Source organism: Carlito syrichta, unplaced genomic scaffold (assembly GCF_000164805.1).
Source record: "Carlito syrichta isolate Samal-C Ts95f unplaced genomic scaffold, Tarsius_syrichta-2.0.1 Scaffold315588, whole genome shotgun sequence".
Lineage (NCBI taxonomy): Eukaryota > Metazoa > Chordata > Mammalia > Primates > Tarsiidae > Carlito > Carlito syrichta.
Window position 1 is genome coordinate 235,443 of NW_007259684.1, and position 9,386 is coordinate 244,828.

Below are 9,386 nucleotides of genomic sequence, written 5' to 3' on the forward strand. Positions count from 1 at the left end.
ACAGCATGTTGTTTACAGTTCACGTCTTTGTGTGATTTGGAGGAACATTGTTGGTGGCAATATTTATTTTTATTCCACTGTGATCTGAAAAGACACATGGTATTATTTTGATCTTCTGAAATTTTCTCATACTTGATTTATGCCTGAAAATGTGATCAATGTTGGTGTTCGATGTACTGACGAGTAGATAGTTACTGTGTAGTTGTTGGGTGAAGTGCTCTGTTGATGTCTGTTAAGTTCATTTGTTTAAGACTTGAGTTAAGATTCTGGAGCTCCCTGTTATTGCTGTTGTTGTTATTGTTTTACCTCAATTATCTATCTAAAGCTGTTAGTGATATATTTAGGTCTCCTACTATGCTTGTATGAGAGTCAATGTCCTCTTTTAGTTTAAAACCTGGACTCCTACATTGAGTGCATATATGTTTAGGATGGATATTTCTTGCTAGTTGATTGAGCCTTTTATCATTATGCAGTGTCCTCCTTTGTGCTTTTTAATTTTTGATGGCTTAAAGACTGTTTTGTCTGATATTAGAATATCTATGTTTCCTTTCTTCTGTTTTCCATTCTCCTGAAAAGCCAGTTTCTATCCCCCAATCCTGAGTCTGTGTGCATCTTTTGCAGTGAGATGAGTTTCCCAGAGGTAGCAGATTGTTGATCATGTTTTTTGGGTTTTTTTAAAATCCGGTTTGCCACTCTGTGTATCTTCACTGGCACATTAAATCCATTCACATTCAAGTTGATTATTGATATGTGAGAGTTTATCCCTGTCATAGTACTCCTAGGAGGTTACTTTGTTTCTGTTTAACTTTTGCATTTATATATTCGTGTGTGTTCATTTTTGTGGGTGCTCTGTTAACTCTGTGTTTGCCTGTACTTTTATGGTGTGTATGGTCATTTTTTTTTTTTTCCATGTTCAACACCTTCTTATGTATCTCCTGAAGGGTTGGTCCAGAGGCAGCATATTCTCTTAGGGATTAAATGCCTGGGAAGGATTTTAATTCTTCATTGCTGCTGAAGCTTAGCTTGGCTGGGTAGGAAATTCTTTGAAGGAATTGCATAAGTAATTTAAGAACATTAAAAATTGGACTCCAGCTCCTTATGGCTTGTAGTGTTTCTGCAGATAAGACTAAAGCAATTCTGATGAGTTTTCCCTAGTAGGTAGTCTGACCTTTCTTGCTGCTTTTAGGATTTTTTCTTTCATGCTTACCTTTTTGAGGTGAATTGCTATGTATCTTAGTCTTTGTCTCTTGCTGCCTTTAGGATTTTTTTCTTTCATGCTTACCTTTCGTAGATGAATTACTATGTGTCTTGGTGATGGTCTTCTCATATAATATCTTGCAGAGGTTCTCTGAATCTCTTGCACTTGGATATTTGTATCTATATTAAGATGGGGGAAGTTCTCTTGAATGACCTCATGGAGTATTTGTTTCATGGTATTTTCAGTTTTTCTTTCTGCTTCAGGGATACCAATCAGGCATAGGTTTGTTGCTATTGTTGTTGTTGTTTCTGAACAAGTCACACAGCTCACAGAGACTTTCTTCTTTCTTTTTGAGTATTTTTTTCTATGTTTTTAACAGTCTGTGTTAATTCCATATTCAGGTTTCAAGATCTGAGTGTCTCCTCTGCTTTGTTGAACCTGTTTCCAGTTCTTAGTACTTTGTCATTGATTTCAGGGATGAGGGTCTTTATTTTTATTATTTCAAAGTAGGCTTTTTTGAAGTTGATCAACTCTGCCATTACCGCCTGTATGATTTCTTGGAGTTTCACTTCATTTTTCTCTTAGATACTGTCGATTTGTGCCACCCATTATCTAATTTCTATATTTTTCAGCTGGGACAGGTCTTTCTGGAACGTTTCCATTGTTTGTGCTCTGGTGGTTGCTTTTTCCTGCATTGTCTCTTTAAAACTCTGAGAGATAGCTGGGCGTGGTGGCTCAGCCTGTGATCCCAGCACTTTGGGAGACTGAGGCAAGAGCGAGACCAGCCTGGGCAACTTGGTGAGACCTCACCTCTACAATAAATCACAAAAACTAGCCGGGCATGGTGACATGCATCTGTAGTCCCAGCTACTTGGAAGGTTGAGGCAGAAGGATCGCCTAAACCCAGCAGGTCTAGGCTGCAGTAGCAGTGAGCTTGCCACTGCACTCCAGTATGGGCAACAAGAGTGAGACTCCAACTCAAAAATAAGTAAATAAATAAAATAAATAAAATTCTGAGAGATGTTTGTTTTTAAGTCTTTTCTCATTTGTCTGAGAATTTTCTTGACTCAGTGAGAGAGGGAGAAGCGCCACCCTATGGCAGGATTTTGTTACTGCAGCTTTTTTCTCCAGTGCTAAACAGGGTGAACCAAATTTTCCACCCCCTCTGTGTATGATTGATGGCCAGCAGCAGGAGGAGGGAAGAGCGAATCAAATCAGTGCAACCCAGAATCTCTTGCTTCCCTTCCTCTTCCAGCCTGATCACAACTCCTACACAGCCTAGGTCCTGGCCTCTGCCAGAAGCCCAGGATCGGACACCTAGATTTCCACACCAGTCTTTCTGTTCTGTGTGTCTTCAGTGAGTCCCATGCTGGTTGCAGGAAGTTTCTCCCTTCCACACGTGTTCATGATGCCTCCTTTAATTAGGACTAGATTTCTACTCTCTGCCCTACAAGAGAGGTGGTGTGTCAGAGGTCATGCTAGTCAGATTCCTCCTGCAGACAGGTTTTCTCAGACTAAGATTTGCTCCCCGTTCCACCTAGGCTCTGGTGCCCACCACAGCATCCGCTCAGGTTTTCTCCCAGGTAAAATTGACATTTCCCACACTGCTGAGAGAGGGTGTACCATTCAGAGTGCCTTTTACTCTTTCATTGCTCTCCTCTGAACAGAACTTCGTTTTCTGAGGAAGCCTGATGGTGAGCAGCTGGTACAGGTTGTGGGATGAGGGATCAGGCACCTGGAATTCTGCCTGTCATGGCTTTCTGGCATCTTTGCACTCAGAGAGAACTTTGCTGGGTTCACAATGATTAACCCATCTGAAAGTCCTCTGAATAATTATATCTAACAATGGTGAAATTCCTGCTCTCTGTCTTCCTTGATGAAAGCAGTGCCGAGTTACTGTGGTGGTCATCTTATGGGAAAAGAAATTGTTATTAATGTATGGAATATCTTGTCAATGTTCTGTTTCTGGTCCAGTGTTATGGTCCCAGTAACACTTGGCTGCTCTCCCCTGATACCAATAAATCAAAGGGGTGGGGAACTGGTGGAAAGAATTTTATTTCTGAATTTGAATCCAGGGTGCAGAGTGGGCTTTTGGCACCTTGAAAATAGTTCTGTTCACCCTTCAAGTTTTACTGTCCGCTTTTTTAAATCCAGAGTTGTTGGTACCTATAGATTAGCCACGTGAACAGCGGAGCTTTGTGTAGATCTTAAGTTACAGCCGCATTTTGCTGGTCCAGACTTCTGGTACCAGGTACCAGAGGTATCTCACAGCTTTTATCAGTATGGCCGGGCAGAAGCGTTAATCCAACTTGCCATGGAGTAAAGGGAGTTTACAAGGCCCAAGACATCATGAATTATGCAAAAGTTATACAAATCACAACACTGGTTGCGCTCTGTGGCTCAGCCTGTAATCCTAGAACTTTGGGAGGCCAAGGCAAGTGGGTTACCTGCGCCCGGGCATTCAAGACCAGCCCGGGCAACTTGGCGAGACCTTGTCTCTACAATAAAATAAAATTTAAAAATGAGCTGAGGATGATAGCACACACACACTTCTAGTTTCGGCTACTTGGAAGACTGAGGCAGAAGGATTGCTAGAGCAAGACAGGTCGATGCTGGGGTGGCCCTGAGTGTGCCACGGCACTCCAGCTTAGGTGACAGAGTAAGACTCTGATTCAAAAAGAAGCAAAAACAAAAAACAAAAAACAAATCACAACACTTGTGGTTACATCGATACAAAAGTTATATAAATCACAAGACTTACAATTACATTGATACTATATTATTCAAACCTATGACTACTAAAATAAGGGAATAAATGGGGATTTACATCTTTCAGTTTATTGGGCACAGTCTTCAGGGAAGTCAAAGATCCCTTACTTACTGGGATTGCATAGGAGATAAGGGGACTCTCAGAAATGTGCTCAGAAACATATCTCTGAGTTTATTGGGAGTAGTCTGTAGGAACCTTAAGAATCCTTTGAAGCTACTTACTGGGAGTCCGTAGGAATTAAGGAGAAGCAAGCACACCTTTTATTAGCTCTCAAGAATGCACAGGAGCACCTTAACCCTTGCCATGCCCTTCTCTAAGGGCTGTGGCAACATGGACAGACATTAGTGGGTTTCTGTATCATGTGAGGAGCTTGGAAGTTGTCACTACTCTTCTCATAACAAGGAAGAAAAAAACTAAAAGATCTAAAAAAACTCATCTTAGATCTATCAGAGCATTTAAAATATAGAGCAAGCTGTCGCCCAAATATTGGAGGGACAGAAAATCACATTCCACCAGAGCAGAAGCCCTTGAACAGAAGCCCATTTTAAGGCCAGTAAGAGGGAAAGCAAAAACAGTGATTGATAAATTGATAGAAGTTCAGTGTGGGTAAGCCTGATAACTAAATACCTTCCTGAGTTTGAGTTCCTCCAGGTTCTTGGGGTGAAGATCAAAGAAAAAATTCCTCTGCGCTTCTGGTTAGAGGAGGGAAAAGTAATCAATCTGAAATATGCCAGAATATTTTGTTCTCCTTAACAGAAAACTTCCCTCAATAAAAACTATTAATTTGCTAAAATTGTAGGCACCTTGTGTTTTACAAGAGCCTAACCGACATTGGAAAAATAAATACCCAAATTCAACACTTTCTAGCTTTTCACCTGGGGAAAATGAAAGACTGAGACATTCTGGAAAAGGCAAAACCATAGACACAAGTAAAAAAAAAAAAATCATGGTTTTGACAGGTTTGAGGAAAAAAAGGAATGAATGAATAGGAAGCATAGGGAAATTTAGGACAATGAAACTATTTTGTATGATACCATAATAGTGGATACATGCAGTTATATATTTGGTAAAAATCCGTAGAATACACAGTATAAAAAAGTAAACCCTAATGTAAACTATGAACTTTAAGAATAATGTTAATACTGATTCGTCAATTTTATTAAACTTACCACACTAAGGCATGAGGTTAATAATTTAAAACACTGTGCAGTGTGTGTGTGTGTGTGTGTGTGTGTGTGTGTGTGTGTGTGTGTGTGTGTGTAAGTGAGGAGATAGCATATGAGAACTCTGTACTTTCGCTTGATTTTTCTATAAACCTAAAATTTCTCTATAAAATATCTGCTAAAAATGTATGATGGCCAGGCACAGTGGCTCACACCTGTAATCCCAGCACCTTGGGAGGCAGAAGTGAGAAGACTGCCTGAGCCCATGTGTTCAAGACCAACCTGGGCAATATGATGAGATCTCAACTCTACAACAAATAAAAAAAATTAGCCAGGCATGGTAGTGTCCACCTGTAGTTCCAGCTATTTGGATGGCTGAGGTAGAAGGATTGCCTGAGCCCAGCAGGTCCAGGATGCAGTGGCCATGAGCATGCCACTGTACTCCAGCCTGGGCAAAGAGTGGGATTCCAACTCAAAAAAAAAAAAAAAAAAAAGAAAGAAAGAAATTAAAAACGCATGATTGAAGTCATACAGTTATAATAAAATAGCTTAAAAACTGTATTGTCAAACACAGAAAAGAATTCAGTTCCAAGAAAATGAATACCATCATTTCCACAGGACATTTCAAGGGAAACACTGATGAAATGAGAGACTGAAGATAGGTTTGATAAACTTGAAACCTAGGGGAACAGCAATTGACCAAATAGAAATTCTGTAATATATAAATAAATAAATAAGAATGCAATACCAAGGTATAATGATTTCTTAGATATAGCTAAAGAATTGCTAAATTGAACTATACATCAAAAGAAAAGTTCCAGACTATAGTTAGAAGGTCTAATATATGTATAAACGGATTTAGAAGGCAAAAATATAAGAATGAGACTGAAGAAATATTATAAGAAATAATAACTGAGAACTTTTTAATATAAATGAAAAAAATTAAGACACAGATCAATAATCCTATGAAGAACAAGCAAGAAAACAAATTAAAAGAAACCAACACCTCACATGACACAGAAAACTACTGAAAAAAAATGGGACCAGAAAAATCTCTGAGGAAATATTGGTTAAAAATTTCCAAATTTAGTAAATAACATAAAATTACAAATTTAAGAAATGTAATGAATAAATATGCAGAATACCACGCCAGTCACATAATAGCTAAATTGGGAAAAATAAAGATAAAAACAAAAGTTTAAAAGTGGTAAGAGAAGAATGACACATTAAAAATAGTATATTTAGAAATACATTCGGTAGGGCACGGTGGCTCAAGCCTGTAATCCCAGCACTTTGGGAGGCTGAGGTGAGACTATTGCCTGAACTCATTTCAAGACCAGCCTGGGCAACCTGGGGAGGCCTCGTCTCTACAATAAATTTTTAAAAAAATAAGCAGGGTGTGGTAACGTGTGTCTGCAGTTCCAGCTACTTGGAAAGCTGAGGCTGACTGATCGCCTGAGCCCAGCAGGTTGAGGTTGAGGTGGCCATGAGCATGCCACAGCACTCCAGCCGGGGCAACAGAGTGAGACTCCGACTCAAAAAAAAAGAAATACATTTAACAAAAAATAAAAGTCATACATTGAAAAAATAAATATATAAATATTTGGCAAAATAGACTATATTTATGGACTAGAATTCTTTTTTTCTTTCAAAACTTGGATAAGTATTTCCACAAGGTACATTGCTTTTAATACATATATCATAAATGATACAGGATTTTACACATTTAATATTTTGCTATTTATTTAAAGGGCTTTCTCCATGTCCTTCATCCTTTCACATACACCAAAAGGATTTACTCATTGCACTGTGCTGTTTCTTCTCAAAAACCTGTGCACAAACAGGATAAATGATTTTAAAATAATTCACACAACTTTACAAAAAGAAATGGGGGAAGTGGTTGGCCGACTGGGGCTGAGGAAATAAAGTGAGAGGAGACTGGGAAGTGAAGACATGCATTCCTTCATTCTGTCGTGCCAGTGATGGGGGTAGTGACGGGGTAGCAGCAGCAATGGATTGGAAGTCTTAAGATAGAACTATAGATTCAATGCAATTATTATAATCATAGCAGACATCTTTTTAAAGACATAATCAAATTGATTCAAAAGCTTATGTGGAAATCTAAAGGATTCAAAGCAGTCTTAAAGAATAAAAATAAAGTTATAGAATTTTAAGATTACTATATTACTACAGTAATCAATACAGAATGATACTGACATAAAGACAGAAAGAAATAGATGGTCAGGAATGATGGCTTTTGGCTATAATCTCAACACTTTGAGAGACTGAGATTAGAGGTTTGCTTGAGGTCAGGAGTTTAAGACCGGACTGGGTAGCATAGGAAGACCTCATCGCTTCAAAAAACTTAAAAACTAGTCAGGCATGGTGTCATTTGTTTATCATCCTAGCTACTTGTGAGGATGACGCAGGAGTATCCTTTGAGCCCAGGGATTTGAGGTTACATTGCACTAGAATTGTATCACTGCACTCCAGCCTGGGCAATAGAGCAAGACTCTGTCTTAAAAAAAAAAAAAAAAAAAAAAAAAAAAAAAAAAGAAAGAAAGAAAAAAGAAAAAGGATAGATCAATACAACAGAAGAGAGAACTCAGAAATAATCTCTCAATTATATGTTCAACCAACTCTCAATAAAGTTACTAAAGTAATCCAGTGGGGGAAGAAAAGTCTATTTAGCAAATAATGCTGAAACAACTAGAGCTTTTAATTAAAATAAATTAACTGTAGCCCCACTACAAATAAAAATTAAATTTAGATAGGTCATAAACCTAATCATTACACCTAAATCTTTATGCTCCCAATTTTTTTTTAAAAAAGACAGTATCATCACAAGCTGGAAGTATGCAAGGGTTTTTTTTTTTAGACAAGATACAAAAAACCATAACTATAAAAGAAGGAATAAAAGCTAAATTAGATTTCATGACATTTAAAAAAAAATCTGCTCATCAAAAGCTAAAATTGAGAAAATGAATAAGCATTTATAGATGGGAGAAAACATTTTCAAAACATATATCTGATGTAGAAATTGAATTTTCAATATATGGAAAAGAAAATATCTCCAACTCAACAAGGGAAAGACAAAAACAAATTTTTTAAATGGGCAAAAAAATAGAATAGTCACTTCACAAAAAAGGTATATAAATGGCCAAGAAGACCATGAAATGATTTCAACATCATGAGTCATTAGGGAAATAGTAACAATTACCAAAATTTCAAAGGCAAACAAATTTCTCACGACAATACCAAAAACTGGCAACTGCAGAGTAACCAGAAACTTCGTTTATTGTTCAGGGACTATAAAACACTTTGGAAAAGTTCTGGCAGTTTTCTACAAATCTAAACATGTACCTGTCCGATCAGGTAACACTTTTACTTACCAGTATTTACCCAAGAGACAGAAAAGCATATGTACACTAAAAATCTTGTATAGGAATATTTATGGCAGTTTTATATCACAGCAGCTGAAAGCTGGAAACAACATTGTGGTTCATGAATAGGCGAATAGAGACACAAACTGCTATATTTTAATATAATTTAATTCTATTCAACAATAAGAATAAGAAAGCACAGATAAGCCGGGCTCGGTGACTCAGCCTGTAATCCCGCGCCTTTGGGAGGTTGAGGTGAGTGGATTGCCTGAGCCGCGGGTTCGAGACCCGCCTAGGCAGTGAGACCTCATCTCTACAATAAATCAAACCGGGCGTGGTAGCACATGCCTGTAATTCCGGCTACTCGGAAGGCTGAGGAGGAAGGATCGCCAGAGCCCAGCGGGTCGAGGCTGTGGTGGCCGGGAGCGGCCACTGCACTCCGGTCTGGGCGACCGAATGAGACTCCAACTCAAAAAAAAAAAAAAAAAAAAAAGAAATCACAGATACACATAAAATGTAGATGAATATCAAAAATTACTAATGAAAGACACTTTACTCAAACATGTACGTACTGTATGATATTATTCCTATGAATTTGGGGATTTAGGTGAAATTAATTTACATATGCATATGTCAAAACTTATTAAACAGGGTCGAGTGTGGTGGCACATGCCAGCTACTCAGAAGACTGAGGCAGGATAATCACATGAGCCCTGGAGTTTGAGACCAGCCTCGGCAACATAACAAGACCCCTACCTTTAAAAAAAAGTTATTAGCCGGGCTCGGTGCCTCAGCCTGTAATCCCGCGACTTTGGGAGGCTGAGGTGAGTGGATTGCCTGAACCCGCGGGTTTGAGAGCCGCCTGGGCAGCG